Source organism: Chelonia mydas, chromosome 2 (genome assembly GCF_015237465.2).
Source record: "Chelonia mydas isolate rCheMyd1 chromosome 2, rCheMyd1.pri.v2, whole genome shotgun sequence".
NCBI classification, from domain to species: domain Eukaryota; kingdom Metazoa; phylum Chordata; order Testudines; family Cheloniidae; genus Chelonia; species Chelonia mydas.
This window is the reverse complement of record NC_057850.1, coordinates 119,977,826-119,994,838: the sequence shown is the minus strand read 5'-3', so window position 1 is coordinate 119,994,838 and position 17,013 is coordinate 119,977,826.

The following is a 17,013-nucleotide window of genomic DNA, read 5'->3' as shown; positions in this document are numbered from 1 at the left end:
GGGCTGGATGATTCACCATGTAGGTGGCAGCAGCTGCAGTGTCTGGAGTCACCATAGGCCAAACCCTGAGGTCCTGACAACCCAGGCTAGTCTCCCCCTGCTCTCAATGGGAGTTTGGCTTGGGGACTTGGCTGCTGCTGCCTGTCTACATAGAGGACTTGGGTGTTTTGATGAGGCCAGTCATGGCACATGCAGCTCTGTCAGGGTTCCCTCCCCACTCTGAACTCTATGGTACAGCTGTGGAGACCTGCATGAAAGACCCCCTAAGCTTATATCTACTAGCTTAATGAAAATATTCCCTGGATTACAGATAACCCATCCTACAGTAACACACCTCTGCAGACATTAGAATGCTAGAGACTCGATCTCGGTCACATGGGCCAGGAAATAACAGGTTGATTTCTTTGGGTTATGCCAGCAGTACTGCGTGTCTGACCCTTACTACATGGCTCTGGAAGTGGGATTCACAGCCATGCCTCTAATACCCACCGACTCCAATGAGGCAGGAGGGAGGTTGGGACTGGGAAGTAATGGGCGGGGGGAAGGAGGGAGAGAGTAACAGACAGTCTGAAGAGGAATAAGGAAGGGGAAACTGGAACTGGCTGGGCAAGACAACTGTGGCTAGGTGCAGGAAGGAGAGACCTAGTGGATGGGGAGATTGGGACTCAGACGGCAAGCGAGGAATGGGAAACTAGGACTGGCTTTGCAAGGAAAGGAGACTGGGATGAGAAGTGGACAAGGACAATTTGGAAGGAATAGGGCAGAAAGGGTCAAGCATAGGGAGGAATGAGCAGAAGAAACTGTGGCCACAAGAGCACATTTCCTTGCATAGCATGGAAAAGAACCCAACATTCCTCAGCTGTCAGCAAATACCTGTGAAACCCACTGGCAACGTGTACGTCTCATCCACCTCTAGTACTGGCCCATGTAGAGGATGACAGCCTACTATTACTATCAGTTACTCTGTTAGCTCAAGCGGTGAGATCTGTGTGGTGGAATTTCTAGTTTTTCAGTTTGCTTTTTTAAAAACTAGGAAATTTCATGCAAAAAATGTTTTAAAAAGCATTAAGTTTGTAAAGTCAAGCTCTCAAAAGATAACACGTACCAGAATTAAAGTTGCCTGTGAAACTTTAGTTTGACTCTTTGTGCATATGTGCTATGATATAGTCTTTAATTACATTATCACACACTCCTTTTTTTTCCACAGAATGAATCAGAGTTTGCTCGTGCCAGAAGCCATTGTCTGTAGGCCTCCCTGCATTTCTGGTAAAAGTTGGAAGGTGTGTAGTGAATGAGGCAGGGGGTTATAGGAAGAGAAAGAAAAGTCTCATAGTTAAGGTAATTGAATGCTGCCCTGGATAATTGGATTCTATCTCTGACTCTGCCAGAGTTCCTATGTGATTCTGGGCAAATAATTTAATCCAGATGTTTGACATGTGCACACTAATTTGTGTTCTTCATTTTTCAGGTGCACAGCTTGATACCTGAGGTCTCATTTGCAGAAAAGCTGAGCACTCACAGCTGAAGCTGAAGTCAATGCGAGCTGTACTTTAAACAAATAAAGTACTCTGAAAAATCAAGTCTAGGCATCTTAAATCAGTCAAGTTAGTGGATACTTTTGACCTTAATCTCCAAGTGCCTCAGTTCCCCATCTGTAAAATGGAGCTAATACCACCCCCTTATCTCACAGGGGTGTTGTGAAAGTAAAATAATATTTGTGAAGCACTCAGATACTATACTGATGAGTGCCATAGAAAAGCCCATAAACTAATCAATATATTGGTCTTTAGAACAGGGTTTGAATAGAGTACAATAAATAAGCCCTGGGGGCCACACAAGAAACCATGAGAATAATACAAAATATTGAATAGCTGCTCACTAAATGAGCACCGTCCATTCTGTGCACTGGAACAGGCAGGAGTCCTGTGGAAAAAACCGTGTGTGATCAAGTAATTAAAGATGGTATCATGATGCAGGAGCTGCTTTAAAACTGCACAGATTACAGTAATTCTGGCATTCCCTATCTTTTGAGAGCTTAACTTCCCAACCTTAATTATATTCTTTTAACGTAGTTTTGTGTGTGTAATTAACGATAAATAATCATAATTAATAATACAACAGAGCTTTGATAAGCCAAATATCATGGTGTGTGGGGAGATTATATAAAATCTTGATTATATTAATTTGTAATCTAGGGAATGGTGAATATAATTAACAAACATCATGGGGCATGACCCTGTTTTGGAAAACAGAGGGCTTAGAATAAATAGAAGTTTAGATAGCAGCACAGGAGTCATTTACACAACAGCATAGTTCGCACAACCCTTTACAAAACGGATTCAAATATATTTCCTGTCCCTAGGAACCACTCTAGATTCCCCATGAAGTCAAGTCATATCCTACAGTGACTCCAATGAGAAAACAATCTCTACTATTTATCACCGTGTAACTCTGCAGTGGTTCCACAGTATCATCCATCGACAGTTGTCAAGTTGGTGCTATTGGGAGAATCACTTTCTATTAGAAAAGTCGTGAGGGATTCATGCCTCCATCTTTCCTTGGGGGTTTCAGCTTTCCCTGGATTCCTGTTATGGAAGGTCTGAATGTTGCTTTTGAACAGGGTTGCGACTTTTTACTTGGTCCAAGTTTGTGGTCTCTCCTTACTTTAGGTAGTGGTTTAGTCTGGGCAGCGGCAATAAGGAAAGAAGAAGCAAAACCCATGACCTGTACATCACTACTGAACAAGAAAAATAATGGGCCTGATTCAAAGGCCCCTGTAGTTAATGGAAAGGCTCCCACAGTCTTTGACGGACTTCAGACTGGTCCTATCTAGAACCAACCAATACAGCAAGAGGAATTTTTTTTAATTACCTTTTAGATTTTCATGTTCACATCCCCAAATAGTTTTATTTCCTGTTTTTGACTATAATTGTCTTGAAACATCTGAGGAGGCAGGGTAACAAGTAGCAAAGCCAAGCATAAAGTGTAACCCTGAATGTTTCAAACATTAACAGCCTGGAATTATCATAAAGAACCATGGCAACAACAGGCAATTAATTCACAATTATTCAGATTACCATAGAAACTGGACCGACATACCAGGAATTATCTATAATTTCTCACTCCAAACATTCAAGCATAGTCTATAATTTCCATAGTAATTGCCTACTTGTAATAACCACAGAAATATTATAAAATCTCTATAAAACTCCGGAAATTCTTAACAAAAAAAAAAAATATATATATATATACAGCAAAACAAAAAAAACACCTGCCAGCAATCTGCACAGTCTTAGCCTGCCTTATAATACACTGCATGGAATCCAAAAAGCTTTAATTGCATTACAGATGTTTAGGTTCTGACTGAGGGTAACTATTGTACCTACACTCTAGCTGACATCAGCGTTCAGCTTTCACACTTAAATATAACTTCACAACCTCCAATCACTCCACTGCAAGGGAAATCTCATTATGAACTTAATCCAGTCAAATTTGAAGGAAGAATGACAAATCACAACACAAAGAAACTGTCAAATTGGAACAAGGCATCCACATGGGGCCTGTTGCTCTTCTTACTGACTGACTGTGGCATACAGGATGTAGCTATTGCAAAGCCTTTTTGTTTCTGTGTATTGCATTTGTACATTGTTAAGAATTCTCACCTAGTGCAGAGTTCAGCAGCCATTTTGTTCTCAGCTGCTGGAGCTTGTTCTGGAGGAGACACACAATCACACAGACTTTACTTTTGTTCTTTCCTGCGGTTTAGTTTAATCTAAAATAAACCATTTGGGGCCCCAGTCCTATCATTGGAATAAGCATGGATGGACCCTTCCACCCACATAAATTCCATTGCAGGATCAGGTTCTTAAACTGTAAATGTTTTTTGCAACTTGTACATGGAAAAATAATGACTGTGGGAAAGTCTCTTTTGAAGAAGCAGCCTGACACACAGTCTGGATCTGACCTGAGATTAATTAATGCTCTATATAAGAAAAACTAAAGCAATACACATCTAGTTTCCAAACAGCAGTGTGTTTTGTCTGAGTCTACTAGTTCTGCAAAGACCTCACTGCAGGAAACACTATACCATCATGCAGTTTTTCCTATGTTCCTTGTACAGTTTCTCAGTTTCTGCAAATCCCTAACTACAGAAAACTCTACTAAAGCATCTAGCATAGGCTGCCAGGATTCCAGACCAGATGGTCTGTTCCACTAGGACTGTTCCTATGTAAAGTACACTTGGGAGCTATTTATATGGACTTTCTGGTAGGAGTGGCTGCTTCTGCAATTGTTAAAGAATTGTTTCCAGTAAAAGATTCTGCAATGATCAATGCTACCGGCAAAAGATGAGAAACTGCAGATGCAAAAAGAATTTTGAAAGTACCAAACACTGAGGAAATTATTTAAAAAGTGAATGTAAATTATTAAATATGCTGGAAAAGTAGATAAAAAGCTGGCCCCTAGTCTTTTTTTTTTTTTAAAGAATAATCTAATGCAGCGGATCCCAAACTATGGGTCACAATTCCAAATGGGGTTGTGTCATCAGTGGATGGGGTTGCAATCCCATGCTCTACAAAATGGTGTTCTCTATGCTGTCTGGGATCACAGGAAGCAATAAAGTCTGAAAATGGGGTCATGCTGGCAAAAAGTTTGGGAACCGCTGGTCTTATACATCATTTGAGGATGTGAAACAATACCTACTGGGGGGGGGGGGGTGTCTGTGACAGGGACACAGGCAGTTGTAGCCAGTGGTTAGAGCAGCAGTCAGGCCCCATGGGTACAGCAGGTGTCAGGAGTCAGGAATTGGAACCAAGGGTCAGAGCCGGAGTCAGAGGCCAGGAATCGGAGCCAAAGCTAAAACCAAGGGTCAGAGCCAAAGTCAGCGGTCAGGAAATGGAGCCGAGGGTCAGAGTCAGGTTACCTGGAGTATGGCAAGGCTGTGCCCAAGGCTAGGAACAAGCAGGCACAGAAGCTATTGCAGTCACGGTCAAGTATTTTGAGCAGCCACTTTGCTGCTAATGCTACTCCTGTGGTTTAGGAGCCAGTCTACTGACTCTAGAAACCAATCAGGAGGTATAGCGGATCAGATGGCCTACGACAGGCAGCTGCACTCTTTAGGTTGCCCAGACTTCATCCAGACTTGCTTTGCTGCAGGCCCTGATTCTTGACAGTATGCTTTATTATACAGTTTTGATTGACTGAGTTTTTGGGAAGTCACCCTTTTGGGAATTGTGAACAAAACCAAGAATTTCATGCTTTTGGATCAAACTGACTGGCATTTTCGGAATGAATGACTAGGGCCTGGTTTGACAAAGAGGTAAATTATAATTAGCGAATCCCCCCTCCCCACCAAATTGGAGCTTTGGTTCAGATCAATATCAACGTTTGGATGCTTTTCCGCTTCTTGTCAAATTACACAGAATTCCCAAGTCTGACAATTAGGAATGGAAAACTCACTGTTACAGGGTTTCACCACTTCCTGCTTCTTGTGTTTTCTAAATTATCACAAGAACAGCCTATCAAGTAGTATTCTTGCACTTTTACTTTCAATCGAGTCTAATTAGGAAGTTTAGAAGAGCAAAAAAAAGTGAAAAATACTTGAAAAAATAGTTAATCCAAACTTTATTGAACCTCAACAAAAGTTTGGTTCTCTTTTGGTTTGAGTTCTGGATGAACAATCATACCAATGAGGCAGTGTAATCTAGTAGAACTAGAAGTCAGATGCCCTGAGTTATACTCCTAACTCACTGCGTGACTTTGAGCAAAGCACTTAACTTCTCCAGGACGTGGTCAGTTATAAAATAGATATGCTTACCTTTCAGAGCTGTAGTAAGGCTTAATTAATTGATGCTTGTTGAGCACTTTGAGATGCATCAGTAAAACAACTATATAAATGCAGAGTATTGTTAATTTTATCAGAACTAGGGTCCCTCCCTTTCTCCTTAATGTTAATTTACAGGGGAGCATAAGTGTGCTGTGCGGAAGGCACAGTTCTCTTCTGGCTACAAATGTAAGGTACGCCCTATATATGATACTTAACTTGAAATCTGTGCTTGAAGACAGGAACAAAATTATTCTATCTAAGGTACTTATCATAGAACCATAGAATCATAGAATATCAGGGTTGGAAGGGACCTCAGGAGGTCATCTAGTCCAACCCCCTGCTCAAAGCAGGACCGATCCCCGACTAAATCATCCCAGCCAGGGCTTTGCCAAGCCTGACCTTAAAAACTTCTAAGGAAGGAGATTCCACCCCCCCCCCCCCCGAGGTAACGCATTCCAGTGTTTCACCACCCTCAGAGTGAAAAAGTTTTTCCTAATATCCAACCTAAATCTCCCCCACTGCAACTTGAGACCATTACTCCTTGTTCTGTCATCTGCTACCACTGAGAACAGTCTAGAGCCATCCTCTTTGGAACCCCCTTTCAGGTAGTTGAAAGCAGCTATCAAATCCCCCCTCATTCTTCTCTTCTGAAGACTAAACATCTCCAGTTCCCTCAGCCTCTCCTCATAAGTCATGTGTTCCAGTCCCCCAATCATTTTTGTTGCCCTCCGCTGGACTCTCTCCAATTTTTCCACATCCTTCTTGTAGTGTGGGGCCCAAAACTGGACACAGTACTCCAGATGAGGCCTCACCAATGTCGAATAGAGGGGAACGATCACGTCCCTCGATCTGCTGGCAATGCCCCTACTTATACATCCCAAAATCCCATTGGCCTTCTTGGCAACAAGGCCACACTGTTGACTCATATCCAACTTCTCGTCCACTGTAACCCCTAGGTCCTTTTCTGCAGAACTGCTGCCGAGCCATTCGGTCCCTACTCTGTAGCGGTGCATGGGATTCTTCCGTCCTAAGTGCAGCACTCTGCACTTGTCCTTGTTGAACCTCATCAGATTTCTTTTGGCCCAATCCTCCAATTTGTCTAGGTCCCTCTGGACCCTATCCCTACCCTCCAGCGTATCTACCTCTCCTCCCAGTTTAGTGTCATCTGCAAACTTGCTGAGGGTGCAATCCACACCATCCTCCAGATCATTTATGAAGATATTGAACAAAACCGGCCCCAGGACCGACCCCTGGGGCACTCCACTTGATACCGGCTGCCAACTAGACATGGAGCCATTGATCACTACCCGTTGAGCCCGACAACCTAGCCAGCTTTCTATCCACCTTATAGTCCGTTCATCCAGCCCATACTACTTTAACTTGCTGGCAAGAATACTGTGGGAGACCGTGTCAAAAGCTTTGCTAAAGTCAAGGAACAACACATCCACTGCTTTCCCCTCATCCACAGAGCCAGTTATCTCATCATAGAAGGCAATTAGATTAGTCAGGCATGACTTGCCCTTGGTGAATCCAAGCTGACTGTTCCTGATCACTTTCCTCTCCTCTAAGTGCTTCACAATTGATTCCTTGAGGACCTGCTCCATGATTTTTCCAGGGACTGAGGTGAGGCTGACTGGCCTGTAGTTCCCCGGATCCTCCTTCTTCCCTTTTTTAAAGATGGGCACTACATTAGCCTTTTTCCAGTCATCTGGGACCTCCCCTGATCGCCATGAGTTTTCAAAGATAATGGCCAATGGCTCTGCAATCACATCCGCCAACTCCTTTAGCACTCTCGGATGCAACGCATCCGGCCCCATGGACTTGTGCTCGTCCAGCTTTTCTAAATAGTCCCAAACCACTTCTTCCTTCACAGAGGGCTGGTCACCTTCTCCCCATGCTGTGCTGCTCAGTGCAGTAGTCTGGGAGCTGACCTTGTTCGTGAAGACAGAGGCAAAAAAAGCATTGAGTATATTAGCTTTTTCGACATCCTCTGTCACTAGGTTGCTTCCCTCATTCAGTAAGGGGCCCACACTTTCCTTGACTTTCTTCTTGTTGCTAACATACCTGAAGAAACCCTTCTTGTTACTCTTAACATCTCTTGCTAGCTGTAACTCCAGGTGTGATTTGGCCTTCCTGATTTCACTCCTGCATGCCCGAGCAATATTTTTATACTCATCCCTGGTCATTTGTCCAATCTTCCACTTCTTGTAAGCTTCTATTTTGTATTTAAGAGCAGCAAGGATTTCACTGTTAAGCCAAGCTGGTCGCCTGCCATATTTACTATTCTTTGTACACATCGGGATGGTTTCTCCCTGTAATCTCAATAAGGATTCTTTAAAATACAGCCAGCTCTCCTGGACTGCTTTCCCCCTCATGTTATTCTCCCAGGGGATCTTACCCATCAGTTCCCTGAGGGAGTCAAAGTCTGCTTTTCTGAAGTCCAGGGTCTGTATTCTGCTGCTCTCCTTTCTTCCCTGTGTCAGGATCCTGAACTCGACCATCTCATGGTCACTGCCTCCCAGGTTCCCATCCACTTTTGCTTCCCCTACTAATTCTTCCCGGTTTGTGAGCAGCAGGTCAAGAAGAGCTCCGCCCCTAGTAGGTTCCTCCAGCACCTGCACCAGGAAATTGTCCCCTGCATTTTCCAAAAACTTCCTGGATTGCCTGTGCACCGCTGTATTGCTCTCCCAGCAGATATCAGGGTGATTGAAGTCTCCCATGAAAACCAGGGCCTGCGATCTAGTAACTTCTGCAAGTTGCCGGAAGAAAGCCTCATCCACCTCACCCCCCTGGTCTGGTGGTCTATAGTAGACTCCCACCATGACATCACCCTTGTTGCTCACACTTCTAAACTTAATCCAGAGACTCTCTGGATGAAACTGGTTTTTCTGCAGTTTCATACTTGAGCTCTGAGCAGTCATACTGCTCTCTTACATACAGTGCAACTCCCCCACCTTTTCTGCCCTGCCTGTCCTTCCTGAACAGCTTATATCCATCCACGACAGTACTCCAGTCATGTGAGTTATTCCACCAAGTCTCTGTTATTCCAATAACATCATAATGGGGCCTTATATAGCCCCCATTAGCATAGTATCTGAGCACAATCACAATCCATTGACTTCAATAGAGCTATGACAATTTACACCAGCTGAGGAGCTGCCCCCAGGTTTTAGGGCTCATGGCCCCATTTCAGCAAGGTACTCAACTACATGCATGAGTCTACGGTGACCATTCGGCCTGTTTTAGCCAGGACAGTCCCTTTTTTAAGCCCTGTCCCGGCCGCCCCAACTTTTGTGGCAAAAGTGGGCATTTGTCCCGTTTGCTCTTGCCGGCTTAATCAGATACTCCCTTTTGTCAAAAAAGTGGGGCGCAGCGGAACATGGGGGTGGGGATAAGCGGTGATGCTAGCCCTGCACAGGAGAGGGGAAGCAGGGCTCGGGCGATCAGCAACTGTGGCCTTGCGCGGGGGGCAAAGGTGGCTTGAGCAAGCAGCTCGGGCTAGCCCCATGTGGTGTCCCATTTTCCCTTTGGGAAATAGGATCACGCTACGCATGACTAAGTCCCTAAGTAGTCCCACTGAAGTCACATGATTAATATTACATCCATGTTAACTTGGCATGGTATTTAAGCACACAAGTAGTAGGACTATTCACATGCTTAAAGTTACACTCTGCCTTAAATCTTTTGTTGGAGGATTGACCATATCCTCTGTAAACATGACATGAGAAGGACAACGCTCCCACTTGATCAGGTCTGATAGCCCCTCTAGAAGAGGGTAGTGATAACTTACACTACATAGCCTATTACAGGGCCAACAGAATCCCCCACTGAATTTTCACAAGGTTTCATAGAATAGAAAAGCTGCTTTCAAAGAACATTCAGAAGATGTGCAAACTAGCACCTTACAAAGGAATACATAGTAGAAGGGTCCTGAATGAGAAAGACTTGGACAATGAAAACAATTATCAAACCTTTACCTTTTTTCTTGGGCTTTTGATGAAAGCTGGGGCTGTTTCTCACAACCTTTCCTGGATTTTAGAAAGCTTTATAAAGGCTATAAGATTAATTGCTAGTCCTAGTAAATGGCAGGTGATTGATGGCTTGTTGTTATCGCTCATTTGATCTCAGAGAGATCAATCCGCTTCTCACTTTTATCAGTGGCAAAAGGAAAGTGTTTGTGTTCAGCGTGACCCTGGGATTATACCCCCACCGGGGTTGAGAGACTTGTGGGAAGGAAGCACTCAGGGCCTGATTCTTCTCTTGCCCTCACTTGTGCAAGTTGTAAGTAAATCCACTGAAAGAATTACACTGATCTAAAACCAATGTAAGTTAGAATAGGCTGTGGGAGCTGGAGGCAGTTAGTTCTCACATAATAGAAAAAGGAACATTTTATAAGTGACATTCAGAAATTAACCTCTTCATATGTGGGCAAAGGACTTATCCAAAGGTCAGCCAGTTGGCAGCACAGTTTGTAAGTGAAATTCCTGATCAGTGTGGCCACTTCCACTGAAAGTAGGAGCTTAAATCCTATAAAGATCTGAGTCTGTGTGTTCTCACAAGCAGCAGCAGGAGAGTCCTATCAACATGATTTGGACATGAAGGCCTTAATCTCTGATAAGAACAGAACTTGACCAATGGTGTATAGATAGGAACATGGTAGCCTGAAATTATAGAGTGGGTGAAAGAATAAACCCAGTCTCTCAGCTCACTCCAAGCTCAATGGGAGTTATAAATTACCCTGAGAAGAAAGATCATTGAAGACACTCCCATGTTTTGTTTTTTCTATCTCTACAGTTCCCATTTGGGGCTTTGGGGGACATGGAGAACTAGCAGTAAGTGAGCCCTCACCCAGTATTGCTGGGTCTGGTTAATGATTTTGAGGAGTGATGGTTGAAAGCCATGTCTGGGTAATCCTGCCATTGTCAAGGATCAATCTATGATCACACCCATTTGCTCAATGTCTCCCACAATGAACATGCCTGATACTGTAACTTCTTAAACCTGCCTCCCTTGCAGGAAGGGCTTGACCCCCTGCAAGGTGCTAAGTTCATTCAACTCCAACTGAGCTCACGGGGAGCTGAGGGCACTTTAGCCATTGGCAAGGTCAAGCCCTAAGCATCCCTTCCCCAAACAGAGAAAACCTACAAAAGCTGATTTTTTTCCACTTGTTTTGCTGGTAGACTATGATGATGCTTGTGTGAAGTGACTGGCTGGCTGTTCCTTACAAATGGAAGTCTCAACGCACCCAAGTAGCTGATATAAGAAAGCAGTCAAATTTCTCTATACCAAGTGCATTGCTTTCAAAATACTTCATAGTGTCCAGGATTCTTCCAGCACACCACAGACTGTATTAAGTAACTTGCTGCACAGCTCCTTGCTGTCAGTAGCATACACAAATAAATCCTCTCAACTGCACCTTAAAGACTTATCCAACATGCATTGAAGTCAGTGGGAGATCTTTAATTTACTTACCTGGGCTTTGGACCAGACTCCTCACATATGGAAGTCAGGCCTCTTAAATCTGCTATAAATTCAGGTACTTTTTCTCTTGAATGTTGACTTGTTTCAGAAGCTAAAACTTTGATTTTAGATATTTTTCTTGGGTGATTACAAATCTCCTTCTCTGATGAAAATTTGGAAAGGATTCAGAAAAGAGCTACACCAGAATGATTCAGGTCTGGAAAACCTGCCTTCCAGTGAGACACTAAAAAAGCTCAATCTATTTAGCTTGTCCAAGAGAAGATTAAAAGTTGACTTGATCACTATCTACAAGCACCTACCTAGGGAAGAGGTTTCTTATTGCAAACAGCTCTTTAATCTAGAAAAAAAGGCACAATGATATGCAATGTCTGAAAGCTGAAATTAGACAAAATTCAGACTAGAAAACATTTTAACAGTGAAGGTAATTAACCACTAGCACCATTCATGTTCTTATCCCCTGCCCACCACTCTGGTACCCGAGAACCCAAATCAACCCCTTAATCCACACACAAATGCACCTCTTTGCTGAAATAGGTTATTTCTCTTCCCCCCCCCTTCCCCCACTTTTACCATGTTCTTTCTTTTCCAAAAGGCTATCAAATCAATTTCTTTATGGGAAAAGCGAGATTAAGTCACTTACACAAGCCACATCGCTGGGGGTATTCTTTATCTAAACAGAACCAGTTCAGACTAGTTTTTGTAAAACGCCATTTCCAAAGCTCTCTAACAAGAATATTAGATTACAAACATATCATCACAACAAACTCTTTGGTTCATCAGTGATTCTGAGGACTGGACAGTGTTGCATAGCAGCTTTCCAGAACTGGTTTTATAAATGAACCCTTTGATAGGTGTAATCTACACTACATCTTGGTGGCTACCAAGTTTGGGGGGGGGGGGGGAAGAGGGGTAGAGTTAGGGGTACAATAGATTTACAAATTAGCCGGTATAAATCCAACTATTCTATTATTAAAACCAAAGAGAAGGTAAGCAACGATTCATCTCCTATCACGAGTAACAAAGCTCTGTTATTCCGAATGGAAAATGGATTGGCTGACAATACATGTTGCTGGGATACTAAACAAGAACATGATCCATATAGACCTTTAGTAGATTTGATTTATCAATTGATGGATATGAGACCCTTATGGAAAGAAAATAGTGAGTGTACTTTGAATATTCAGAAGGACAAAATGATATACTGTACAACCCTAGCCAGAATCTCTCTCTCTCTTCGATTTAGTATTTGCAAAAGCTAAACATAAAAACCCCAGCCAAGTGCACATTCTTTGTAGAAGGCAGCAAGACATCAGGTGCCAGTTTGTCATTACATGGTTCACTTATGTAATAGCAATTAAAATGCTGTTTTAAGTGATTGCAGCTAAGTAAAAATTTCCTCTAGTTACTTATTAGCCACAGTACCTTGCACCTGTAGAGCAGATTGCATTGTGACAGGCAGAATTCACAAACAAGCAGTGGAGGGTTACAGATATATGTCAGAATCACAGTACTCAATATACATACTACTTTAGCCATCAAGAAAATACTCCCAGCTACTCAGATGACCTGACCTACTAGTTACCTGTTAAAAGTCTTAGGCCCCTTAAAGAGAAGGAGAAAAAACAAACTATTAACCTGAAGATAACTGGCAGAGAGTGGGCCAATTACTCTACACTTACTTCTCATGTCCCTATTTTTACCTCTGTTGTCCATGTAGCATCAGCACCACTGCGATAACAGAGCAATGCAAGAAAGCATATAAAGAAAAAGCAACTGAAAGAGAGAATAGTTTACAGAAGGAAAAGGCTTCCACGCTGCAGTGTGACATTTCTGCCTCTCTGATGGATTCCCCATCCCAAGCCACCCTATGGAAAGCAGGTGGTTAGTGCTGCAAATAGGTCAGCAGTGCACGCACAGCATACATGTCTAGCAGACTTTGTGCATTTGCGTGTTCATCAGAAGCATTCAGATTTTTGGGACTGGAGGAATCGCAAACAGTTGTGGAACAGACACTAACGACAGATCTACACTACAGGGCTAAGTTGACCTAAGTTACGCAACTCCAGCTACGTGAATAACATAGCCGAAGTCGATGTAACTTAGGTCGATTTATTGCAGTGTCTACACCACGCTGGGTCGAGGGGAGAAACTCTCCCATCGACTTACCATATGCTTCTCATTCCAGTGGAGTACCGGAGTCAAGGAGAGAGCAATCGGCAGTCGATTTGCAGGTCTTCACTAGACCCGCTAAATCGACCCCTGGTAGATCGATCACCAAGCATTGATCCCCTGGTAAGTGGAGACAAGCCCTAAGCCTAGCTGCTACAGAGGAAGAGTGAGAGAAAAACACAGAAAGAGTAAAAAAGGGAATAAGACGCAAATTAGCCCCACCTCTAGAAACTTGGAATGAAATCTACAGCAGCTGTCTCTTTTTTAGATCTCTCTCTCTATTCTGTGTTCATCATTGTAGTATCTTGTCAACTTATAAAATTACATTGACAACAACCACTTATAGTAAATAATCTGTTCAAATCTTGTATTTAGCAGTGACGCTTTGAGTTAGTTTGCCAGGCCTGAAGAAGTGCTCTGTGTAAGCTCAAAAGTTTGTGTCTCTCACCAACAGAATAAAAATATTACTTACCCACCTGGTCTCTCTAATAAACAACAAACAGTAAAATTATAGTTCTCTTTTCCCCCACCCTCCACCCCTTTCCTGGCAGGTAGTCACGGGTATTTTTTTTGTCCTTGTAATTACTAATATCATATTGTGTGGGAAAGCCATAGTGAAGAGATAGGCCTCGCATTTCATCCTGAAAGGAATAAGAGTCATTGTCATTCTAATCTCTTGGAAGAGTTACACAAATGTGGGCCAGTTCCTGAGACAGTATGAAGCCCTGCTCTTGTAATCTCACTCACGCTTGCTGTTGGCTATTTGATTGTTCCAAAAAACCAGCTTGGTAGCTTAAATTCATTACTCTGCTCGACACTAAAAATCATGGACTGAACAGAGACACTGAATGTATGGCTTATTACAACAATCTGTTACCCATTAACCCCTTCTTCTTGTCCTATGATTGCACAGGTTTTAATGGGCCACTCTACCTTGAATGGTCCCTTACAAAATATGCTAGCTACTTTTGCTAAACAATCTGTTCCACCTTGCATTTTGCTGTGACACTGGGAGTTCCTTTCCCAGACCAGAAGAAGAGCTCTGTGTGGCTTGAAAGTTTGATTTTTCTCACCAAAAGAAGTTGGTCCAATAAAAGATATTATCTCATCCAACGTATCTCTCTGTTCCCGGTAAATGCCTTTGTTGTGGCAGAACCTGACTGCAAGAAGAGACATGGTACCTAATGGAGCCCAGCCCACTGACAGTTTTCTCCATCCTAACTCAGTCACTGAAAACACACCAGGAACAGATTAAGGCCAAAAGTAGCCCAGGTTGGCTAAAGCCACGAAAGCTATAACAGTAGTCATTAGACTCAGTGGCCACTGACCTTGTCACAAAACTAGGCATAACTAGAGATGGTCTACATTTTCTTAATCATTGTTGTTGAAAATGTTTTAAAAGATAAAATTATTTTTGAATTTGAACAAAATTTTTCACTTCTTTTGAAATACTCTGATTTGTGTACCAAACAAAATGAAAAAAAGTTGATTTTTGTTTTGTATCACTACATTTTGTTTCATGTTGGTTTTTGAGAACCAAAATATTTTTGGGGTCTCCTTCTCTTTGTCTCCCGTTTATTCCCCCAAGGTGTGGGCCATTTTTCCTAGAAAAATGGGAGAGAAAGAGGTGGGGGAGCAATACAAAGAACAAAAGTTTTTAAAATGTCAGTTTCAAAAACTGAAATGAAAATTTTCAATCTGAAATAAACCAAACATTTTCATATTTATTCATTTAATTTAAAAAAATTCAGAAAAGTCTGAAAATTTTCCACTAGAATTTTGCTATGGAACCAAACTCCTGATGAGTTGGTAATATAATGGGCCACAATGAAATGGGTCATTTCAACAAATCTCTGATACATCAGTTCACATACATCACACCTAGTCCTTAATTAACTGGGTTAGCAGAAAAGTCAGTGCAAATACCAAAGAACTTGCATTTTTAAATACATATATACATACATAAAATCAACTCCCTGCCAGGTTCAAAAAATTTATATTTAGAATTGTTAGAATATTACAACTCACCTCACAATGCTTCATTAGAATCATCCATTCAGAGACATGTGGGCAGAAGGACAAAAACTTAAGCCCCCAAACCATTGGCTTCTTCAGCCAAAGACTATTCACCTGAAGTAGGTCCAAAAGAACTAAATCCCAGGGAACTAGAACAGAAGAAATACTATGCCAAGAATACTCAAGAGTTAATCCCATTGCAAATGGGAGAGAATCTTAAATTTCAAACAGAAAGCAGCTGGAACATGCCAAGGTAATAGATATGCCATATACACCGAAGTCTTATATCATAATTACCCCAAGGCCCAAACCCATTGGATGAGCAAAAACAAGCTCACAGAGGACATTGGGGGGTCAGGGCGGAGCAGGGGACGGCCCTGATTAAATGTAGTGTGCCTTATAAATGAAAGGAGGAGGAACTCTCTTGCATTGAGTGTGTGCTAAGAACAGACTTAGGCAGCAAGAAAGATAGGCAGGTGTTGCAGTTAGAGAGCAGCCGTGAAATAGGGGCTGTGTTTAGAGCTAACAAGCAAAAGGAGTATGAAATACTGTACTGGATTATGATGATCTAGGAATCATTGCATGCTGGAGCAGCAAAACCAGTAATAATAAAAAGCGCTTTTTTTAAATCCCAGCACTGAAGCGATTGTCCCAGATAGACACCTAACCAGGGACCCAACCGTGTGAACAAAAAATTAGATAAATACTGTAACACCACTGTGGATTTATGAGAGGATTGTGTCAATGACCAGCCTGGGGGCAGTGGTAGTAATTGTCATGGGATCTTATTGGGTGTAGTGGGAGAGGACCAGGGCAGACACCAAATGAACTTCCAGAGTTGCTATTCCACCTTTCTCCTGGCTTGTCCAGTGCCACTCTACTCTCTTATGTAGAATGCTGTAGAGTAGGTGCTAAAAGAAGCAAAAAGTATAGTATTTCTCAGAAGGTATGATGATTAGGAGAAGATATTCCTATTTCCAATTCATTGATTGGATCTCTTTCAGTATAGATGACTCAACTGATCGATATAAATAGAAGGCTACTTCTTCATATCAAAACACCCAAAGCTCTATCACTCGTACCAGATTTCCTGGCGGCTTCCTTCTGTATAGTCACAGGGAGAAGAAGGAGAGAGGGCAAATAAGTTGCCTCTCCTTTATTGCAAAGGGATATGCACCATTGTGGTGAAAATGTATTCATTACAATAGGAAGCCAGTTCTTTGCCTCTATGGAAGACTGGTAGCTGTTCTATTGGACTATGGTGGTTAAATGACAGAACCAAACAAATAGCAACTTACAAAGCTTACATAGAAAAACAGACATTTGTCCAGTGTTAGAGTCTGTAAATGGGCATTAGGTAGTTTAGCATGTAGTACATACTTAGTAGTATGGTTTCCAAAGTGGGGTCATCATGAACAATATGATCCAGATATCTCCAAATATTCCACTAAGCACTAAGTATTGGATGCAGGTTAGACTGCAAATAAATAGCATCCTCTTGACATTAAATCAATTCAGATGAG